Genomic DNA, 25,096 nt, shown 5'->3' on the forward strand with positions numbered 1-25,096 from the left:
ATTAATTATCTAATGAGGCCAGCAGTGTTTCTGATGAGGTGGGGCTGATTAAATATTAAACAGTAGCATATGGTGAGTGCCAAGAACAAAAGACTTGAATCTGACTCTCTCTAGATAAATATACAAAAACACAACATTGCATTAAAAAAAAAAAAAAGCCCCCTCTGCTAAGACAGAAGAGCAATCTCACCCTGAGAAGGGTAATTAGGACAGCAATGGAAGCAAAAACTCAAAGGAAGTCTAGTGAGATCTGACTTCTGAAGGTATAACCCAGATGAAAAGGTTTCACATTAAAGGGATGCCAAAAACATTTATGCATTGCAGCAGTCATCTCTTTGTTTAACCCTTCTTAGTTATTAAGAACTGTAATTGTTTCCTTTTTTCCTTTGTTCCTTTCTTCCCTTATCTTTCACTGGAAAAGTCTCAGGGCTAGCTCAAACAGCATGAGCAAAGCTAGCAAATCCCTGCTTACAACACAGCACACAATATTCAACCAAGAAATGGTAAGTGTAAGAAGGGAAATGCAATCATTGAAGTGTTATTAAGGCCAGCTAGGTATGACAGACTCCAAACTGAAGGAAAAGTCAAACTTTACTCACACAGATGTCGAGCCCACTGAAGCCAGCTAATCCCATGAGACTTAAATGGGCCACCTACAGCCAGTACACCAGAGAGTTTGAGAGGAGCCACATGGGAATATTTTTCCTCCTATCAGCCACTCTGCCCTTCATTGCAGATGTTGACTGGCTGCAGCAACTCCTTACAATCCAAGAATCCTCCTTTCCTGAAGGCCAGAGGATGCTGGATGCAGTGTGTAAAACTACTGAAAGACTTTCCAGCTTCTAAGAAACAGCAAATTTGCAAACATAGGGAAAAAAGTTTAGCTACAAAGTAGACCTATAGCAAGGGAAATTTTGTCTAGAATTCGTGATGGCTGCACGTTCTCAGAAACTTCTGAAGGCTGCTTTCTGGAGCTCTTAATAAGCCCATCAGAGTTTACTGTTTATTCAGAATATGCTCAGATGGCAGCCTCTTGTCACATTTTCTGTTGTTACAGTGACGACGATGCCAGTGTCCTAGATCCATCTGATTTTTTAACTGCCATTTGTACCAGTTTATTATGGAATGAGCCCATTTTTATCAGGCCTTCATGTACTAACGGAAAGAATCAACAAGCCATTATTGATCACCTGGAAAGAGATCAGATTTTTTTTAATACCTTTGCTATTACAAATGGTTTCCCTAAGTAGGAAAGAATGGTTCTCCCACATCTGCCTTTTTTTTCTTTTCCTTTTTTTGATAATACCCGTCTTTATAATAATCTGCTTAATATCCATCTGCTACCCTTTAGGCTAAAGCTTCTTAAATTCAAATATAGGGCTATTTTTATCACAGAAAAATATGTAAAGCAATAGAAACATTTTAATGGATTTTTGTGCCTGTGGCCATCTTTAGCTGAATTTCCATAATGAAATCCAGTTACAGACATTGGTGCTGCTACAGTTGGCTGTTCACACAAATAAAGAATGAATATTTTTGTCTTGTAAGCCAACACAGTAAAATAGAAAGTGCAATAGCAACCTACAGAAACCACAGGTTTTTTTTCCTCTGATGCTGCTTTAGTACAAGTGTACATAACTGTATTTTTACTCCAATAGGGCATAACAATCAAGATAAAGTCACAACTCTACATTTCAGTAATAAATGAGATGTATGAAGTAATTTTCATAAATAGTAACTAACAAAATGAGGATCCTTTCTTTCGTGTGTAGTATCCAGGAACACCAAAAGAGCTTCATAAAAACAGCTACATGGAACAACATTCCCAGTAAATGACTGTGTAGGCTGACTATTTGTATTTAAGGTCTGGAAAAAATATTTTTTAAATAATACTTCAAAGGTACCAATTCTTCTCCACCAAAATGTTTTATTATTTTCCTATAGCTGTAAATGGAGATGAGCAGTGAGCAGAAATCAGTTTCTTGTTTCTTAAACATTCCTAAAATCTAACATGTTTTCTCATTGTGAAGAAAACAAGACTCCTAAAGAAAGGAAACCACAGCTCAAGCAATATTCCATATTGCCCATTCAACAGCGAGCAGCTGTTCTTACCCAGGAATTCAAGACAGTTGTTGCCAGGCCAAGTTGCATTGAGATGGCCCACTTCTAACAGAGCAAGACAACCAGCACTCAGACAAAAAAGCCTTAGTAGCTACAATATCTTTATTTGTTATTTCTATACTAAAATAACACTTGGCAAACTGATCACTGACAGTCTTGACTATTCATCACACAACTCAGCCTGGCATCAACCTGACTGAATTCTGCAGATATCCCAACTGCTCAGCCATTATTATTATTTTTTAATCAGGTCCAAAGTATCTCAAAAGGGGCACTTAAGTGTTGAAAGGATACAGCATACAGCAACATTCTCAGGAGCACCTGATAGATTTAGAAGCCTTGCTCACTTCTAAAAGCAGGACCTCAGCATTTCTGTAATGCTTAACTTAGCAATTACTTATCAAATCTCATTTCAGTTTCCAGAAGCCTTCACCATTAATTGCCTCAGAATATAGACAAGGTGTGATAAGCCTCTGCTTAAACACCCTTTCACAGGAAGAATGCAGTTTTGAATAACTTGTTACCGTACTATGAGTAGGAGCTTACCATATAACATCCAGAATACGATATCCTATTTCAACAGTAATATTGTCTGAGATGTCACATTCAAAGAAATCTTTTGATTCTGATTTGTGTATCTTTAATTCTAAGGATTTATTTTTTCTAAACCCAGTGTTTCCTTTATGGTGACTTTTAACAAGTACATCATTCTCTTGCCTGTGTTTTGGTATGATATGCATCTGCAGAAATTAAATGTTCTAGCCTGCTTCCTTCAACTTACTGCTAGCTCTCTGAACTTTTTCTACATGATGAATTTTACTCTACTATGTCTTCATTTGTGCAAAAGTTGGCTTTTAAACATAGGAGACTGTTGTGCAGTCGTGATGAATATTCAACCCATGTAAACAGAAGCAGACATGAGGACTTTCAGTGATGCTAAACACCAGTCAGCATCTGATACAGTCTGCAAGTGCAGTGGGTCCTTCGGGGCAGCAGAGCCCTGCTGGGACAGGGTCTGCAAAACTGAGCCATCAGCCCAGATAAACGTGCTGTCACCCTCGGAACCTGCTCGTGGGCAAGGGAATGCACCACAGACAGAAAGCCAAGGAGAGTTTGCCCATCTAAGGCTGTAAAAACGTTAGCAGTCCAAGCATCTAATTAATATTAGACATCAGTGAGGCTTCTCTCTAATTAGTGAGCACATCTCAAATGGTGATACAAGAGCGTGACCAGCTTCGGCCTCTGATCCCAGCTATGCTGATCTCGGCTCCTGCCACTCAACCCCTGGGGCTGGGGCTGGTCTGTGGTGCCACGCTGCAGCCGCCTGCCCACCTCCGGCCCTGCCCCAAACCCGCTGGTGCCAGGGGCAGTTTCTGTGGCTGCGGGGTGCCTGCTGTCACCGGGGGGGCTGTTACATGCAGGGCCCTCACAGGACTCGAGCCGGCCGAGGGGAGCCCGGCCCAGAGGTGCCTGCGATGCCCCAGCACAAGCGGGCACGAGGCAGCCCCAGCCGGGCCCAGGCCTGCCCGGGCCAAGGTGGAGCCTTGAGCTGCCCTCATTGTCTTTGTCTGGGGGTCACGCGTGTCTGTGCCTTCATTCCGGTGGCACTAGCAGCCACGGGTGACACCCACGGTCACCACAGAAGCCCAAAGGGAAGAAGCAGGGTTGCTGCAGCAGAATGCCTGCTTCTTCCATGCACCAAAGTGAAGTCACTGGCAGAACAGGGCCTGGAGTCCCCCCAGGCTCTTAGCCCTGGGCCCTCTCACTTTTGGGGATGCCAGGTCAGAGCATGTGGAGAGAAAAAAACCAAAAAAAACCCAACAAAAAATAATGAAGAAAAAGCGGAATTACCTCTCTATCTGTTGCAGTTCTCCTTCATGCCTTCTAAGTATTTTTTGCATTCCTTTGCGGGAGAAAAGTATTTTCAGAGGGACTCAGCTCCTGCAGGATCCTAAATTGGCTCATTTAATCTACATGGGTACTTGAATCCTCACTTAATACATTAGTTAATTAAGCTACGTTAAACCACACAGGCAAAAAAGAGGCTGTGTTGAGATAAATTTAAGGGTCTGATTTTCTGATTTAAAACCACAAAGCAAAGACTTGCAGAGAGCCCAGCCTGGTGCTCTCTCGTTAACTCAGCATATTGTGACATCTATAGTTCTTAGGAAGAAACCAAGGAATATAGGGGTTTGCAGTGGTGAAACAAAACCATATAATGCTGCAGAAAAATAAAGTTCATGTCCATACCATGAGCTTGTACAACATTCAGGAATCTGTCCTCATATTCATGCAAATACTTTTATGTTCACAAGAATTCTTGTGCTGCCATTTGATAGTCTCCTTTCTATAGGTGTTCAAGTAATTCTGTCAGTAAGCAGAACTCAGCACCGTGGGAGCTAAAGAACCACATCCAAAGAGGTTAGCAAGAAAAATGAGTTTTTCATGAAAAAAAATTCATAAACTGGAAGAAGATTTAAAATGTTCAGCTAAGGTCAACTTAATAAGTAAATACTACCTGAGATAGGAAGGCCATACACAGATATGCAATAAAATAAGAACAGCAAAACAAAACAAAAAAAATAATGACTTGGCATGGGTCCACATGTAACTAAACACCAGAACGTCAGAGGGCCTTCCCTCCTCTCCCAAAAGCTGTTACTACATAAATGAAGTTTTAAGTAAAGAGCTTGTAGGTGGGGTTTCTGAATTTGAGTGTTTCTCTTTTCTTTACAGCTCTTACAAGTTACCAAAAGAATTAGAACATTATTTGACAAGTATTTACAGAAAAAGTCAGTTTATATAGGCATTGCTTTCACTTCCACACCATAGTTTCTGGGAACTTCAGAAATGTTATAGTACCATTGTTCTGCAGAAATATGCCAATATAGAAAAAAAAGGTATCAAACCAAGAAACAAACATCTCAGAGAAAGCTGTGAACTCATTCTAAATTCCAATGGCATAGCTTAAAAACAGCACTCTTCCTTCTTACCTGCAGTCAAATATAATAAAGCTGCAGGGAGAAGGGGGGAAACAGAAAGAAAAAAAAAAAAAAGAAAGAGGCAAAAAGAAATAAAAAAGCAGACCAAAAGAGCAGAGAGATGGGGGAGGAAGAGGAGGGGGGAAAAAAAGAAACCTAAGTTAAACAGTCCTGATTTACAAATTCATTATACCTCTTCTTTTGTCATGCCTGTAGTTTAGAATTAATCAAAATACTTTTGTTGGGCATATAAAGCAAAGATAAGAAACATACTGTTTGTTATTTCTATGGAGAGTAAGGGCTATAACAGGTTTAGTGAGACAGATTTTTCAGAGGAATTGAGGAGTACAGTTTCTTCTGAAAACACATTACACACTTTCTTAAGGTGATGCTCAAAACCCAGCATCAAGAAATACAAGAACTAAATAATCCAAATAGATATTGTACTTTTTCTGTAGGTACAGATCATACATAGAGTAACTTAGGCTCATGTTTTCCTTTCACTTATATAGGACAAAGAAATTGTGAGAGTTTTAATGATGTGTACAAGACTGCACAAGGGCAGATGCAAAAGAAATCAATTTCAAACTGTTTCTGATCTTTACAAATGTATTTGTTCTAAGGGCACTTCAACTCAGCATTCTCATCCTTCTTTTTAATGAACAGAAGTATTATCAATGTTACTTTTATTTTGGATTTTTTTCAGCAGCTTTAGAAGAACCTCCCTGAGATACAGAAGGCATCTTTCTTTAGCCAATTGTGCTGAAAAAAAGCATCTCGAGATTAACTTGCTACAAGATCATGTGAATATCCTTCCAAGAAGTAACCAGCTATCCACATTTTAAACCAAATTCAGCAAACTCAGTTTTGTCCATTTACAAATTAACCAAGTTTTGTATGTTAAAACAAAGGTAGGAAAACATTTTACAGGTAGCAAAATGTTACTCTCTGTGCTGTCTTGAATTATCTTGGCAAACAGCTTGATTAGTTCTGAGCAAGTAATAAGAAGGAAGTTATAACAGATTTTTGTTTATTTTTTGTTTAATGTTAAATTCCACAACATTTGGAAAACTGCTTTAGTGCATTACAGTTGGCAAAATAATAAGAAAATTATTTTACATCTATCTTTGAAATTGTATTTTTTTTAGCTTGCTTTTCCCCCTACGTATTTATAAAAGAAAAGAAAGGAAGCCTTCTGGGGACTTACCCATTCCCTTTATGGCTTAGTAGCTAGGTTTCCTAGGCAGCTTTTGAAAAAGTATTAAAATAGTCTATTACCAACTTCTGCCCATGAAGAAGTAAAGGGAATAAAGTCAAGACATAGATATTTTTTATACTTAGAGCTGCTATGCACTTCTACTTTTCTGCTAATGTTTCCTTGTTGTGAACCTTCTCTCCCTCTGCTCTGCCCTCGTAAGGCCACATCTGGAGTATTGTGTCCAGTTCTGGGCTTCCCAGTTCAAGAGGGACAGGGATATACTGCAAAGAGTCCAGTTGAGACTATGAGGATGATTAAGGGACTGGAACATCTGTCATACAAGGAAAGGCTGAGAGACCTGGGGCTGTTTAGTCTTGAGAAGACTGAAAGGGGACCTTATTAATGTCTACCAATATCTGAAGGGTGGGTGTCAGGAATGGGCCAGTCTCTTTTCAGTGGTGCCCTGTGATAGGACGAGGGGAAACAGCACCAAGTTAGAACACAGGAAGTTCCATCTCAACATGAGGAAAAGCTTCCTTACTGTGAAAGTGACAGAGCCCTGAGACAGGCTAGAAAGTTCTGAATCCGCTTACTTAATCTACAAAGTTGAATAATTTAGCAAGAGGGTTGAAGAGCCAAATATTAAATTTACAGCAAATAAATGTTTCACATGTAACAAATACAGAAACTCGTGTTCTCATCTCTTGTAGGTGAGATTAAAATTGAATTTAAAAGTAGTGGCTTTCAGAGGCAATTAAGTACTTGGTTCTCCCTGCTGTTCAGTAGGAGTGGGATACATTACTCCCCTAAAGCAACTTGGAAAATCCTGGAACTTTTACTTCCCTCTTTCTGGCCTGAAAAACTACTGCAATGAAAGATAAACAAGTGAAATTGAGACTACAGATCCGATTGTATTTCTCAGGAATGGAGAAGTCCAAAGTGGCTAACAGAACTAATCTGTTTGTATAAGTGATATATGATGAGATGTTTGCACAGTTCTCAGGAAATGCAAGGCAGTGTTTACAAATGCTAAGTATTGTTATATGTAAATTAGCTGCCTCTGCAGAAGTTTTTTCTGGTGAGTCAGCAGCTACTCATGGCTTAAATGATGCTCTTGTTCTCCGAGTGCTCCTTGATGCCTTCTAAACATTTTTTCCCCATGGAAGATAATGTCTTTTGCAACACAAGACCCAATTCATCTGACAGTCATGGATTGAATATGCTGCTGAGGGAAGATAATGAGAACTGTGGATTTGCAGAACACACTGTCCTCTAAAGCTGTTCTTGCATTTATTTACAGTTTTTCCATATCTTTAGCATCAAATTATGATCTTAAAACAGACTGATCTCACAGTTATACTGATATTGAACATTCTGGGGTTTTATTAAGATTGCATAGTAATAAAAAAATTAAATGAAAACCCTGCTTCAGGCCAAGAGCAAAATAACTTTTACTGGTACAGACCTTGGGGGGAAACATAGAAAAAGCCTTCTGAGAGAGGCAGAAAATAATCACCCTTTTCTCCTTTGACTCAGCGTCCTTCCTGAAAAGCTGGAAACTCAAGTTCGCTCAGAAAGGAGAGTTGGACTTTCCAAACAACCTCATACCTTGAACTTGTGCAGGATAATTCAAATTCAGAAGCAGGTAGACAATCAAATACAAGACATAGCAATATCAGTTTTCCAGCAGTTTTCCAGTGCTTCTCAGAAGCTTCTTAAAAAACAAGTAACAAAAAAAAAAAAATCACAAAAACCAAGCCTGCCTCAAACATGACAGCTAAAAGGAAATGAGGTCTTTGTAATTCATACCAGTCAAACATAGTATTTCATACCTAGACCAACTCTGGATTCCTCTTTAAGTGCATTTATGGTCTGGACTATGGCAACCATTTCAATTAACATCTCATCACAGTCATAGTCCCCAGATCCTCAACTGTTTTTAACATGATTCTTGACAACTATGTGAGCACCCCAGCCTGGAAGCATGGTCCAAGCTCTCTGTTGCTCAATGTCTAACTTTTATTTAGTCTTACAGAAGTCCATATTGATTGCTTGCATAAAATGTACCTCAGAATTACACTACCTAGCTAAATGACCACTAACATTTAGAGCTGTAGTCAGTTCCACTGCCTTCGATTAGGAACACTAATACAAATTTTCCCTGTACTGAATACAACAGTTTTCACGTTGAGGTATGTGGAAGCTGAAAATTCCAGATGAGTTTTACTACTTGCAGCATTCAACCTTGAACATGTTTTAAATTGAAATTTGCTAAACAAGCCATAGTTCCTCTACTTTAAATATCACCAAAAAAATGTACAGGAGGAGTTGTCCAGTGCTCTTTTGGAATTCAGTGGTTGTTAAACTATATGTAGTACCTTCTTTTCATTCAAGATAATTAAGTTTCAGTATCTCTTACTTAGAAACGTGATTTTTTACCAGAGAGTTGTTTACCTCTGTGCCTACAAGATCCCTCCTAAATAAGTCATAAATACTGATTCCTCTTTATTAACTAGGCTCCTAATAACAGGATACAGAAATTAAATTACTACATGAAAAGCCTGCTTGCTTTTTTTTCCCCCCAACGCACATGCTTTTACTTGAAATAAGTTTTTTGGTTTTTTTTATCACTTCCCCCTTTTATTACTAGTTTTCACTACTGTTCTCTACTGATGTGAAAGCCACCCAAACCACAGAATTTTTCCACCAGAAGACCACCACCAACTCTCAAAAGTAGCAGCATGTGTAACATTGCTGGTGCATCCAGAATTTTACATTCAAAATTTCTGATATTTTAACTTGGTTTTCTTAAAGATACTTAAAAAACATTTCTTGGATTTCTCTTCTTTCCAACATTTGCATTTGTACCTGTAAGTTATCCCATGGTGCAGAACAGCACTAAGCACATAATTATCCTCATTTTGAGACCAAGTGTAACCTCTAACCTTGGCTTTGAGAACACAATGTGCTGGCCTGTTGGTTGGAGGGAGTTACAGGAGGTTCTTCCAATCCTTAATAGCACAGGATTTCAAATAGGGACAAATAACGACCTTTCTTACAGAGAGTAACATATCTGTGTGGGATACTTTCTGGTGGGCCTGAACAATGATGCACTCATGTGTCCTGTGCACTTCTGCAGTTTTTCATTAACCTGCTCATAGAGACTTGTCATCTCCATGATGAAGCACTGATACCAGCATGGGCTTCAGGCTCTGTGAATTCAAACTGCTGCTTTAAAAATCACTCCAAAACACTTTGGTTCAGGAGTTCACCAAGTGACTGACTGTGATTGTAAGCTTCAGTGCTCATCTCCTCCCCCTCACTAACAGGGAGCTATTAGCTACTCCAAGATTTCAAACAGCGAGGCTGATCAAAGGCCCAGTGGTCACAGCCACATACACCTCCTGAGACTTAAAAAGAATGAAAAATGTGGGCTCAGTGGTAGTGTAAAATATGCACATACGTATTCCTCTGCATTACAGGGAGTTGCACAGCTGAGAGGGGAATATTCCCTATTTATATGTAAGCTTTGCTATAATCTCCAGATAATTTGAGGAACAAAAATTACACACATATGATGAGTAGTGAATAACTACAAAATAACTGGCTAAACTTCCTCACTTATTGTGGAGATGTTTCCTCTCTTATTTTACCTTTCCTATAGCAAGGTCTGCATTCATACAGGCTGTAAGCCATAACAAGTAAAATAAAATGTAACCATTTTCTTATTGTGTTGGAAAAGGTAGAAAGAGTACACCAGTTGGAAAGTATCCAAACAATACAAAGCTTACCACATTTAAGTAGTGAGACAGACTGAAAAAGTGCTACAAAAGTTATTGTATAAGAGACCAAAGCTGCAAGAAGCAAGCTTTTAAGCTGGATTTCTAAATTGTACATACTAAAATTGAAGATACTGAGATAGAAAAGTTCCATGAATAAGGCAGCCTGATTGGCACGTGTTGGAAGCTCCTTGTGACTTCTGATTGAACAGCATCCTGCTATTTAGTCATTTCTAGCAATTCTCTCACGTGTGATTTCACTGGTTCTAGCCAGGAATAACCTTGCATGGCTGTACTTTCCACCAGTCTCCTCTACCAGATTCTTACTGTCAAATAAAATGGTTCCATTTCTCTTTTAGATTTGTTTTGCATGGTTAAGAGACTAAGTCTGAGAGACAGAGAGGCAGATGAAGGCAACAGAATTGTACAAGCCTCTTTTTCCTAGACAATAGGCTGAAAGTCAGTTTTTTGGACTACAGCCAGGGGAAACCTGTTCTCAGAATCCAGTGCTGACAGTGTGTTTTCCTCCAGCGCTGGAACAGCCAGCATTGCACAGAGTAATACACCTCAGCACCTGCTTCCACCCTCACTTGAGGGGCAAATGGGATGCTGGTTATTATCTTCCTTGTGTTTGCTTTGCTACCTACTACTTCACAGCCCTAAGGATGTACTCTTCAATGTTTAAGTCCAGACAAGTATTAATGTATTAGCTCAAGAAGGACTTAGATCATACTTCCTCTACTAATGAGAAAAATACAGGCAGAATGAAAACCTACTTTCTGCCACAGGCAGCAGGTTAGCATAGATGAAGAGCAACATTTCTCTCTATGTAAAAATCTGGAAACACGCAGACAGTAAGATTTTTAGTTTGTGTTGCATAAGATGCAAATGTAGACATTTAAGTGAACACTAGACATTTGTGTTATGCCAGTTGAAAGCTTCAGCACATTCACTAAAATTTCTTCAAGCAAGCCAGTATGCCTTAAGTGTGATGACAGCATCACACACACCTGTAATCTCGTGCTTTCAGCTACTTCCTACCAAACATGCTAGAAAAGTAATATCAAATAGGACTCTAAGGATCACTACAACAGGCTGATCATCACACATGTGCTACAAGAATTCTTCTACAGTCCAATAGTTTAGAGAAACAACTGATGAAATTAGAGAATATAACATAAAAAACAAGATGGCAAATCAACAGCACAACATACATAATGCAGACCTGTACAGAATTCAGCAGCCTGATTCAGTGAACTGGCTTTAGGTCCAGAGACCACCTAGCATCCTTGCTGGGCTAACTTTCCTATTCTGCTACTCACAGAGACTGCAAAGGATTAGGCTGGATCTCTTCAATATCACAGGACATAGTCAAAAGTTCAGAAACGATCTATATGTGTACTTATAAACACCATATGAGCAATTATGATTCATTTAGATGAATAGTTTCTTCACTTACACAGAGTGTGAACAGGAATGTTCACAACAGTATGTTGACAAACTGGAAAGTTTTTTCCTTACAAATAACTTTATCTATGTACACCATCAATTTGAAAAAGTGTGCCTTCCATTTTGGAACAAACTCATTTGGTTATGTCATGGATTTGTTCAGAATTTGAGGAAGGAAGGAGAGGCACTGCAGACAATAAACAGGGGAGAGGGAAAGAAAGAGTTAAAAAGCTTTTTGAAGAGACTGTTCAAAATAAATGTCTTGACATCAGTTTTCAATGCTTATTATGAACACAAGTCCTGTAGTTCCTAAGCTCAGTGTGACGGGCTTGCCTCTGTGCTTTTGCAGTGGTCCAAACCAATTAGCTGCTCAGGCTTTTGCCTCTTTTGTAGCAGTTAGATTGTTCTCACTGCATTACTCCTCCATTGGTGTGAAGTGACTTCCAACTCAGGAGGATCACTGGAGCTGTTAATGGAAAGCCTAAGTTGTATGTAGGACCTTACACAGACAGGATTAATTTCTGCCTGTAAGCATAATTTGGTTTTCTAAATGCTATAGTTGAAGATTCTCTTGCAAAATTAGCTTTGAGCTATGTAAGCCACAAATGCTACTGGAAGAGTTTAGAGAGACTGTATGCATTAAAGGTATAACATGCACATACCTCTAGCAAACATTTACTCTAGTTTTAAAACGCAAGCTAAAGTGATGTTATCTTTTCAGAGTTAACTTCTGCTTATGCTCTGCTAAGTGCATACAGGTCTAGACTTGAAAAAAAAAAAACACTGCAGTACATTGTAAACAAAATACAAACAGCTCAGATGTGCATCACAATCCATATTTCTCTTTAACAGTATAACTGCATAGTTAAAAATCCCAGCTCAAGTAGTGTGTCAAATCAGCTCTTGGAAAGTGAGGGATGAGAAGCAGGAGAACATGTCTGCAGTGCCCTCCATGCAGCTGCAGAGGCTCATCCTTCTCACTGCACAATTGAAAGAGGTCACCACTACATTCTAGGGGATGATGCACTCCAGAGCAGTTAAGTTACTTGTGGGCTCAAGGCTAGCAAAAGCAGACAGACCATTAACTTTTTGCTCTTTCCAAAGAGAATGTACTGAAGGCAAGCTTCACACATGGAAAGAGCACAAGACAACATCTCTCCACCCCACTTGAAGATTTAATAGAGGCTTATGCTTTGGCACTCTCAAAAAAGACACTAATTTAGTTGAACGCTACGGTATTTATTAGGAAAAATACTAATGACTGGGATAAGGCACCATCTAGCATTTAATAGTCCAGTCTCAGAAGTACCTCCATCTATCTAGAAAAATATGAGTGCAATTGCTTGAGCAAACTACCAGATATTGAAGCATTGTACAGAGCTAAAAATATCTGTGCTTAAAACCAGCATTTCAGCAAACATATACTGGGAAGATAACAAAGATTTGAGTGATCTTACTTTGCCTAACAGGCAGTTTTCTTCCACAGCAGAAATACCTGTATCCTTCAAGATCTTTAGACAGTATGCCTGGCTAGAATGACAGCTTACTCTACATGGGCATCCAGAAATATCCCACCTCCCTGTGGGAACTCTACCTGGAGAGCTGAAAAAAAGACTAAGTTTGCCTCAGAGACAGAAGCTAAACACCTTTTTTTGAAGGCTTGTAATGATTGTTCCTTGTATTAACTTTAATGAGCTGCTTCTGCCAGCAAAGGGGAGCACAGGCCCACAGAAGTCAAATCAAAAATTTCACAGCTCAGATTCACTAACAACTGCAAGTTAGTCCCTATCACAGCAACTGAAAACCTAAACACATTTTTAGTTATTCAGTCTAGAAAGTGATAGATTAATACAAGTGTTGTTCTTACGAGAGTGTACTCTGCTGAGGAAATTAAAAAGAAACAATTACCACCCAAATAATTGTTTCATATTAAAATGGTGTATATCATATTCCTGACTGAATGCATCATGAACAGCCCATAAATCCTCAAAAAGTTACATGGCCTAATGACTATTTGTTATAGGTGTTACGAGGTAGGAACAAATTTGAAATATTTCATAGAAATCAATTATGACCACATACAGGAACAGAATAGTAATTTAACCATTCATCCACTTTACCTGTCAAGCACAAACAAAAGCTACTGGCATGTAAATATGTTGCTTGCTCCTCCTGACTTTTTTTTTTTAATTTTGGTAAATTGAAAATGTCATTCTGTGTGCTGTACAAAGGGAGCATTTTTAAGCCACAAAGAAATTATGCGACTTCTTAGAAAAGAAAAATAGACTTCCCTGTAAAGACATTTGAAACCTACATTACTGATCACAATAAACATGAGAGAAATCAAATAAGGGAAGCTACCCAAGAGAGACAATTCTTCTGTAACTGAAATCCAACACTGCTGGGAATGCCCAGGGCAAAGTTGGCAGGAGTGGGACTACTCCCAAAGGCTGACCCCACAGTGCCAGGTGCACTCTTGCAATACCTGAGCAAGGGTGATGTGGCAGGTCCAGGCCACAGCCTGGTGCTCAGCAGATCCCAGGAGGGAACAAACCACATCTCAGATACACCTCAGCTTAAATAGGGCTCCTGAGCCATGGGAGGAAGGGCAGGTGAGGCTGCTCAGAGCAATTAAGGCTCCATAGAGCTCTCTGGCCCTTGAGGAAAGTTAAGGACAGAGCTTGAACAGGGCCACAGAAAGCCTCTGAGGCATTAGTCTTTGTGCCCATCTAGGGGAAGAGCAGATCCATGCTGCAGCAGAGCTGTTCTCCCAGCATTATCCCCACCGCAGAAAGCTGCCTACAATTCACTGCAAGTATTCTGGCTACACGATGTTCCCGTGTGAACATTCAGTACTGATTTGCAGTGGCAAGCATAAAGACCAAAATACATGCCCATTTTGAAAGAAGCTATCTTGTAGATGCTAATGTCAATTTTATTAGGGTTTATGGGGTGGAACGGTGGCCAAAGCACCAATAAAGCTCTGCTATTTGAAATTCCTGTGGAACTATTTCATATTCAAAACATCAGTGACAGGGAGGAAGCAGATGTCAAAAATCAGACAGGGTCTTGGGATATGTCTGTGTTTACAGCATTGCAAGCAGAGAAATGCTACCAAACCAAATTTTTCATTCCCTTTGCAAAGGTGTCAAAGATCAAAGAAGGCTGAAGACAAGAAGAGTGTCTAACCCCAAAATGGTTTGGTTTTGTTGTTTTCTTAATTTCTTCAAAGAATTCCTGTGGCATAATTAAATCGAACAAGGCCACTTGACTGCTATGATACAATTGAAAACTGTTACATTACATTGCATGAAAAACAAGTCAAGAAATGGCTTGGGGAGAAACATCTTTTCATCCTTAGCATTGTACTTTTACAGTGTACACAGTGCAAGATTTGTACTTGCAGGGAAAAAAGTTAGTTTTTTCCTGAGGAAAAAAACTATTTATTTTAGAAAAAATACCACAAACAAAAATCCACCCCCACTTCCCTTTCATACATCTTCATTATCTAGTCACACTGGAGCAGCACTTGGAAGCAAGCCATATATGCACTGTGCATATATGCCAGACATTACCTGGGCCCCTGGCAGCAGGGAGAGACTGAAATATTGCTCATATTTTGCTCCCCAAACATAATTTCTCATGCCATTCTGCTGCTGAAGCGGTTTTAAAGCTTCTCTCCCTTTATAACATGTATACTCTAATCTCTGAAGAGTATGTCAGCTACAAAGAGGAATGGGACCTTTGGAAGAACTGCAAAACAGGAAGGCAGGACTTGCTCATTTGTTGTAACTGTGAGATGGCATGCAAACTTGTATAAAGTTAGGAACCACCACTAACTGTCCCCGACTATCTCAAGCTGAAGTGGGCACTGGCTGATATTTAAAGCCACGGGACATGGGCTGTGGAGCCCCAGGGGCTGGTCTGGAAGCACAGAAGCCACCACAGAGTGGATGGCCTTCAGGAAAGGGGAGGAGCGGAGGCCCATGTTGCCAGCTCCCTTCCTGTGGGTCAGGGCAGAGAGAGAGAGAGATTAAGGCCATGAGGGGCTGGTTTTGCCCCTAGCCCCGCAGCCAGGTGCTCCATCACACTGGGTTGACAGCTTTCTGTCTTCAGTCTCTCATCGCCCATCATGCTGCTTTGTCTCTTTGGACTATATGCTCTAACCTGAACCATGGGTCTTCAATCTCCCTTCAATCTCCCAAACAGAGGAACTGTTCGTTGCATTTGGTGAATGTAGGTCTTACCACCACACCCACCAATAAAAAATTATCAGTACTTATTCATACAAAAAGATTTTTTTCCCCGTCTAATTTTATCTAATCTTAAACCTCCCAAAACTCTGGATATATCTGAGTCTTGAGTCTATTACAAATTAAGACAGCAGAAGAGTTTTGAAAGCCTGACAAGTCCTATGGTACACTTTATATTTCAAGTCAGTTCTAAAAGTATGAAAAAAACCCCCTAAATTTACCTGCAAATTATGAGTTGCTTGTAGTTTCATTCAATCTGGAATGTACTTATACACCAAAAGTGCTTTGAAGGGAGAAAATAACCATGAGCAATTATGAATTTAAATAAATAATAAGAATTGAACACATAGTAATTCCTTAGAATGGGAAAAATTACAGTGAGATATTTTTAAATTAAATTAAAAGTGTTGTAAGTAAACACTAAGAGTATTTTGGGTTTTGTTTACAGAATCGTTATCTAAAGGAAGGAATGAAACTCACAAAGGAAGGGGAATTAACATTTGTTGACATTTTACTGCTTTTAGTTTTTATGTAAACTCAAAGCAATTAAATTATGTTTAAGACATTTTTGCTGTGAGTAGTTTCCATTTACATTCCTAGAAATAGTAATCCAACTATTTTATTGCATTGTTGGGAGCCCTGTAGCAACAGACCAAATATTTAGCAACAGCTCTGTTTGCCATCTCAAGAGCTGGAAACCAAAGACTTGAATCAATTTAATTGCATCAGTGTTTCTCGGCTACCGCACCAGAATGTTTTGTTCTTGAGTTTAGAGGGTCTATTCCTACCTCCCCCCACAGCAGTCTCTAAATAAACCTATAAATCTTTGCTCTGTAGCACATGAATTATCAGTAACTTCAAAATAAATGAAGACAAAAATGGTTGAATATTTAAACGTGTAGCAACTCCATCCCAAGACAGATCATTTCAAACCAAAATTCATTTTTTTCTTTGATATCTACTACTGCTATAAACTTCCAGTTTATCATATAACATTACAATTTATGGTATAACCAGCTTGTGTACTGACTATAAACCCTTTGTCAATGCCACTGTAAAGACTTTATAGTCCATAAATAATAGAAGAGTGATAGTATCTATCCTTCTTATTTTGCTCAGCACATCCAAAATATAGGACTCTAAACATGCCAGAGGATTTACTTGTTTTACATACAATATAGGTTATGAAAAAAAGAAAAAGGTACATTTCTCTGAGTATTTGGCTTACACAAACCTCATTCAAATAAACAAAAATAAGTCACAGGTGGAAATCTGTCTTTGCATGTGATAGCTCAGGAATAAAAGACACAAACAAAACAAGGCCAAGTTGGATGGGGCTCTGAGCAACCTCGTCTAGTTGGGGGGTGTCCCTGCCCCTGCAGGGGGGTTGGAACTAAATGGTCTTTAAGGTCCCTTCGAACTTAAACCATTCTATGATTCTATGAAAAATCTGACTTAATTTACTGCAGCATTCATCTATGAACAGGGACAAAGGAAAAAAACAAGCAAAACAAACAAAAATGTCCTAACTCCTAAATTATTAAAGAGAAGATGACTTTTCTTCAGGTGTAATCACTTAGGAAAGAATTTAATTAGAACTTTGCATGTACCGTGTCACCTTTTCCTGGTTCTCCCTGATGTACAGAATTGGTTAAGACACCTTTCTCTCCCATTGGAGCAATTCCAGACCCAAATCCATCACATATTTACCTTTACAGCCTACTGAAGTTAATGTTATTTAGGGAGACTTTACCTGGCAATGAGGCAGAATAAAGACAAAGACCTTTCCTCACATTGCATCTCTTCATGGTGTATGAACCAGTAACAACCTCACCTGCTGTGCCTGCCAGGCACAAGGAATTCTCAAGGTTTGTGTTTCTGGCTTCTCCTACGCATACAGATTCCCATGCAGGGATGGTTATTTCATTTTTTCATACTGCTAACAAAAGACAAAATGGGACTGCAACAAACTACGGGACTATCTACAAACATCAAAAAAACTGTCATAACTTTGAAGTACTCTGAAATCCATTTTATACCACTCCCATTTTCTAAGTAGTTATTTACACTGAAGATCATGGAAATAAGACTCCAGTTTGTCCCTGAATTCTGTGCCAAACTCTTATGCCAGATTTTGCTTATCCCAAGCAAAACTTCCATTGCTTTCAGCCATACCCTCAGACTTTCCTCAACACACTAGATTGCTCTTTCAGCACACAAAATTTCATCAGCCTGTTCTTTCCCTCCAAGTTAGTTTGCTGAGTGTTTCTCCCATTACACAGCTCTCCTCCTGCACCCCTCATGGCAGGATGTTCATGTTGTCTCACCAGGGACTGCCCATTCTCATCAAATCCTTCCAGACGCTGCAGCAATAGCTCTTTTGGGACAAACCCTCTACCTATTGATCCAACAAACCAAACTTCCTAGTTATGCTTATATGTTCCCTTGATAGTTTTCAACATTTCTTCTGTCACTTCCTAGAAATTGGCAGGCATCTCCTCTGTGCTTCCTACCTCTTTTTATCAACTCTCAGAAGAGCGCATATTGACATTTTTCTCACTGAAAAATATAACAACGGGGTGAGGACCTTTTCTCCTTTTTTCAGCTCAACAGGAAAAAAACATTAAATCTGTCCCTCTTATTTTTCCCAAACCAAGCATGGACTCTCACTGGCCAGGAATGGGTCCCTTCTTGGGTGATATATTGCAGCTTTCCCCAGGATCACAGCCCTACAGCCCTTCTAGTCTTGGGTCCCCTTTCTGTGCTGCTGAACCTAAAGCGGGCAATGAACGCCCTTGTGTAGATGCAGCACATCTTTAAATGCTGATGTATTCAAATATCTTTATAGAGAATACGACACAATAAGTCTCAGGTGAACCCTTTGGGAATTCCAGGAAAAGGCTGCCTAATCTCCAGTTAAACAGGCCTATTATCTCTCACTCCCCATGAGAAAGTGAAGCAGAACTGATTTGATTAAGAGCAAATTAACCTCTCTAACACAGCTACCCAGGGTTTTACACCTGTCACTTTAGTATGACAATTTATATTTATTCAAGAAGCCATGAGACAGTAAATTAAACATTGCCCTAATTAGAAAAATGTCATATGTTACAGTGGGGTAGCAAACTGAACTAATTTCAAACAGTTCTTGTGCAAAGTACATTTCAGAACAGCATTAATACGTGTAGAGTCAATATTTTTTACACTGTCACATCTGAGCTGAATGTCATTGTGCCACAGGTGTATTTTTAAAGTTCTGGCAAATAATAAAGCTGGACTATATTCAAAGTTCACCACAGACTCAAATTTGTTTAGGGAAAGCCCTCCACATCTTCATCATCATATACTCCAGTGCTATTTCTGCCCTCTAATGTCTCAGTTTAAATCAGCTCTCCTCTGCATTAGACCTGTTGGTTCTTCCTAATGTGTGATACTGTGGACACCTGCACTGTTACAGAGGAGGAAGCATGAACACTGTTAGCCAGTTTGCTTAAAGGTTTGCACAAGTTACCACTTACTAATTGGAAAACTTGTGAGTTTGAAACCTCATAAATTGAGAAATCAGTGAAGTCACGTGTTAGATTATTCTGTACAAAGGTGATTGAGCCCTTATTTGTGGAGTGTCTTTGTCATCTTTCCTAATGAGTTAAAAAAATAAAGTTGAATTTCCAGAGTACCTAATCCTGTAAATTTGAGGGATCCACATGGACTGTGACACAATTCAGCAACAAAATTCTAAAAATAATTACCTTCTAAACATTTCACAATAGCTTGACACATGTGCAGACCAACATGCAAATTGTGGAGGTGGAAGTTTCTCAGCACCTTGACAGTACTATGAAGTTGATGGTTGTGATGAATTTTCACAGCCCTGCTGCTTCTGCTTTTTTATTATCATTATTTTAAATTATTCCTAGCTTTTTAACAGCCTTAGTTCTCTTCCTATCTAAAAGTGGTATTCACACTGTAATTATAACTCAGATAATGACCCTTTTGGTAAATAAGTACAGATTACACAAAAAATTATTCAGAGTTGCTCTGAGGAAACCCTATAAAAATGAAGCTATCTGAACTCTAACAAGAAAATAATTTAGGTCAGTATTCCCAGCAATAAATACTGGATGTACACACATTTGCTTTGCTAAGCTTGCAAAAAAGAGGCCAGAATTATTATTTTCAAATATGAATGTGTACATATATATATATGTAGATTTTCTATATTATAACTATCTATTTTATATATGTTTATCTGTGTATAAACATAAATAAGTATTTATACATAATTATAAAATACATAAAGAAATAATGCAGTTATTTGTCAGTGAATTAAGTAGTTTGACTGGAGAGGGAGACATGACATCTATGACACACAGGCATAATGAACACCAGTTCAAAGTAGGTATAGCAGAGAGAGCTTCTGCTGCAGTTTCCACTTGGCAGGCATTGCCCCAGTTGCAGCTCTCCCTCCCCATCATCAAAGATGCTTCTCCCTCCTCTGCCCAGACCCTGTAGGGCCTGGTGTCAGGGCAGGCACGTCAGCTCCCATAGAGCCTCTCCTCACCAATTCTGTTAGTTTGCTCTCTTACTTTCTGTGTGTATTTCTTTTCAGAATCTATACATCCTCAGACTTGCATTTGGTCTGGGAAATGCTTCAGCTGTCTACATGCACCTTACTAGTAAATTGATGGAGAAATTAAGGGATCATCGATGGCAGTGTTTATCGCAAAAGGATAGTCCCTAGAGCTTTCCTCAGAACCACTGAAGGACAGATCAAGAAAAGCAGTTCTTAAAATCTAATGTAGCCATTATCCCTTATCAGATTTGTTTTTAAATAGATAACATCAGAGCCAAAGGGAGCCATCAAAAGCAGCAGTCAAAAAGAGAAATAAGAGATAAGCAGTTTTATAGCTGTAAAAGACTGAAGATCCATTAAACAATCCTGCAAATCTTGTTTTAGCACAAACAAGTCTACCATTAATTTTTCTACTATCTAAAGGACATGAAGTAGAGAAATGTTCTCAAAACATACATAGTATCACAGATAGTCATTATTTTAATATATTAGCATCAAGCTTCCAGGGTTTATGTACAAAGGACTAGCATTGTCTGGACTTCTCTGCCCAGAGAAGTTGTGGATGCCTCATCCCTTTGTTGGGGATGTGTCTGTTCAAGGCCAGGTTTGGATGGGGCTTGGAGCAACCTGGTCTGGTGGAAGATGTCCCTGCCCATGGCAGGGAGGTTGGAACTAAATAATCTTTAATGTTGCTTCCAACCCAAAGCATTCTATGATCATTAATGTACAGACAGCTATGTTTGTTTGTGGTTTTTTTTTTAATGACCCTGTGTTTGAGATGCCATCTTTGTCTCATCCTCAGTCTTCCCTTGGGCTGAGCTGCAGAAACAATTAACAACTCTGCCTCAATCTCATGCCAGTTTACCCTGAATTAGATAATTCATGTGAGCCAACAAAGTTTAAGAATCTCCTGATACAGTAGCATGGTCCTAAATTCACAAGTTTAGGATATCCCATTGCAAGTCTCATCACTTTGCCCAGAAAATTGTAGCATAATGTTTTAAATTTGGACATTCTCATTGCTATTTGTTTCCCCTCTTAGTAACCATTCAAAATCAATCCTCCTGCACCCAGAGGTTGGAAATTTGTCCAACTCTTGCACACCCAGTGCATGCTCAGTCTGCTTTACATAGGCCTCCAGATAGTGGCCAGCAAAAATGGGTTCTGCTCCTGCAATTGCTTTGAAATGGAGAATATGAGTAACAGCAGCAGTTCAAGTCAAACAGAACCTGTAGCAACAGATCCCAGGAAGGAATATTTACAGAGGACTTCAAAATTGAAGTTCACATTCAGGTTGTGCATTTGTGGATCAGTGAGGAAACAACAAAAATAACAAGGTGGCATCTTATAATTTAAAGTGGAGTTATGTATCATTTGAGAATGAGACAGATTGAAAAGAAAAAAAGTGGTTTTACATGGAAAGTTGAGGAACATGAAGCCTTTTGTGAAGAAAGGAATAAAAGGAAATAAAGAAAGGGCATCTTCTTCATACACACCACATGTATAATCAGAAAATTCCTAAGGAAATAGCAGCAAAAAGCTTTGAGAAAAATAGCCATATCAGCTCTCAGATACAGTAGATTTGCTGTTCTTTCTGAACAAGCAAGCATTGAAAAAAGAACAAACTGTAGGGGTTATAAAAATAGCTCTTTACAGAAAAAAAGAATAGCAATCAACAAGCTCTTACCCTGAGGTCTTTTTTAGCCCATAAAAACCAAAAGTTACTGGAAAATGAGACTGAAGGAAAACACTGTAGCAACAGTATTAAATTTGTGTAAGAAGATGAGTAAAGCGATGGGCAGGATCACACTATTTGTATTGGAACACAAAGATGACATTTAAAAAAAAACACACTTACTGTTTGTAATCATTAAGACCAGAGCACAGGTGAAATGTTCACATGTGTAATAACTGGTACAGCAAAACAGTGTATATATCTTAAAAAAGTGCCACCTAAATTAAGCGATTCATCTGTTTAATAGCAGGAGTGCATTATCCAAGCCAGAATTTGAATATCCTGGGTGATTTCAGACTGCAGTACAATACATTTCAGAGCTACAGGACTTGGATCAAGCCAAAAGCTGAAATGTGTATATTAAGCTGGTGCCCACTGTCTCTCTAACAATAAAATGCACACAGCAGCTCAGCTCATGCTAATTCGTATTTATTTTCTTGATGTTAGAGAAAATGAGCAGGCAATCAGCTCAGTTTCCTAACCCATCTGAAAATGAACCCTATGAAACAATTTGTTCCTAGCTGCACCAGAGGTGAACAAGCTCACTGGATAATTAGCGATGCCAACACAAGGGATATGTAGAAGTCCACAGGTTCAGAGGGGAAAAAAAAAGAAATACAACACAGCCTTAGGTTTCCTTAACCATCAAATCATGCTTCATAGCCAAGCTTTAAGCATCTTAAATCATTGTGTTCACATGCCCAAAAAGACAGCCTGATCAACTGAAAATTAGCTAGACAATAATGAAACTGAGATACAAGGAATTTATGTAACTTTTGTTTGCTTTGCTAGGTCTAAAAAATATGACTCTTAATAAAGCATCACAATCCAGTAGACATATGATGATCTACCTTTATTGCCCAAATCCAAGAGCAGTGGCTTTGGAGAAGGGCTGAAAGATTAATTACGAGATCATGTGAGCAGATAGCACCAAGGCTCTGGTGCTCTTCTGAGCCCCTCCAACACCAGTGTGATTGGGAATGAGAGGCTTCAACACCAAAAGGAATTCACTTCCTCTGCAGTGGGTTACAAAACAAGCTATTTCCCCAAAACCCAGGGAGCACCTGACAGCAGAATATGAGTACTGCTGGCCTGGATGGGGTTTCACAAGACTGAAACCAGTCAATGGCTGTTACAGGGAGCAGAAAGGCAAAACACAGAACCACCTCACAAAACACTTGGCTTCCTAAAAAAGGTCAAAACAAACTGCCTAATGAATTGTTGTTAATGGAGACAACTGAGATTAGTCAATAGCTAAGAAATTAGCTTTAATATAAGAGCGGAAGTGCCAGAACAGAACCAACAATAACTTTCAGTGGTTCTGACATGGTTCAAAGAATGCTGACTTATCATTTCAGTATTTTGTAGGATCCAGTTAGAATTCTGTCATCAAATACACAAATCCAATATGATCCTTCATAAGCAAAAATCAGCAGCATGCCATATGTTGTATATCCACACTAGTCAAAATAGCCTTATTTCATTTGACAATACAAAGAACTGTCTGGATGTTGCATCTTTTACTGGCAGACCAGATAGACTTATTGCTGTGTTTGTTTCAAGACAGGAAAATCACATCCAGTGCTTGTATTGCAATCATGGAATGAATACAATTGGAGAAACATTATTCTTTGCTCTGGGTTTTGTGGAATCTAATATTCACATTATATTTTGGTCACGAAAGGTCAAAACTCTATGCTGCCTAAAAGCAGATAAACAGCTTTTCTTGCACTGAGGGTGCAAAACTCAGTATTGCAGAGGCTGCTGCACAAACTTGCGTAAGTTTTATAAAACAAAAAAGCATTTGGAACATGCTGAACAGAAATAATTAGTTGCGTAGACTTATTATTTAGAAAATGGAAACACTAAATACCAGAATTGCAGAGCCATGGTCAGGATTCACTGTGGGAAGCAGTCCAAAAATACATAACATGGACCTGTGACCAGAAGCTTATTCTGCACAGTTGACAAATACCACCTATTTTATTCTTTGGTGAGTAAACAGTTGGATTAGCCAATTTGTTTTGGGGAAAACTCAACAAAACAAACAAAAACCATCAACTAGTTGCTATTCAGTAACTTCATGTGCAGTCACAGCAACCAAGCAGAACCTGCTGCAGGCTCTGCCATCTCATCAGTGGCCACGCCTCAGTCTGGCAAATCCATTGTTATTCTTATTTGGTTAATAATTGTTTTGGCTAGTATCAGATTAAATTGCTTAGGATTCATGGTGGTGACAAAAAACAATGTTTTCTCAGCTCATGTCCTGTACATTTCTAAAACAGATGCTCATCTTTAATAATGTAAAACACAAAGATTGAAAATCTAAAGTTAATATTGTGCTTATATTGCAAAATCTAAGTTGATTGACTCAGATTTTAATTTTTCAGTCAATCAATTTTATCCAGAGAGCAGACAATTTTCCCACTGAAGGAAACTAGCATTTCTTCTAACAGAATTTTCTTAGGTACTCTATTAAAACGGGGGGAAAAAGGCAGATGCATCTAATCACACACCCAGGTCTGGGGCCTTCAGGGTTTCAAGGAATACATGACTGCTGTAAGAAAGAAATTCAGGTCAACCAAATGAATAAGAAGTAGATGTGGGGTCAGTGAAAAGAAAGTGGGAAGGTTGCAAAAAACCCAGTTATACAGAAATAAATGGAGTGTAGATTTCTGTACGTAATAAAAACAGATTTTCAAAATACCTCGTGGCAGTTCTAGTGAAGTGCCGTGGAGTGGTATATTATTACTCCTTACGTGAATGATCTGCTAGATCTGCAGCTGAGGGCAAAAACAGGCAGACAGTGTTATCCATTGCAGAGTCTTTAATGAGACAATGTGAAGTTCAAGTTGCACACCAAGCAATATTTTTCTCCCCTGTTCAATCTATATTAAGTCGATACCCTGCTAAAACCTAACATTTGTTGCATTTTTCCAATTTAGTTTCTGTCAATGTCCCCTAGAAGTGCTGAGCCTATCAAACTGACATCACCCACACAAATTTC

This window comes from Apus apus, chromosome 14 (genome assembly GCF_020740795.1).
Source record: "Apus apus isolate bApuApu2 chromosome 14, bApuApu2.pri.cur, whole genome shotgun sequence".
Taxonomy (NCBI): Eukaryota; Metazoa; Chordata; class Aves; order Apodiformes; family Apodidae; genus Apus; species Apus apus.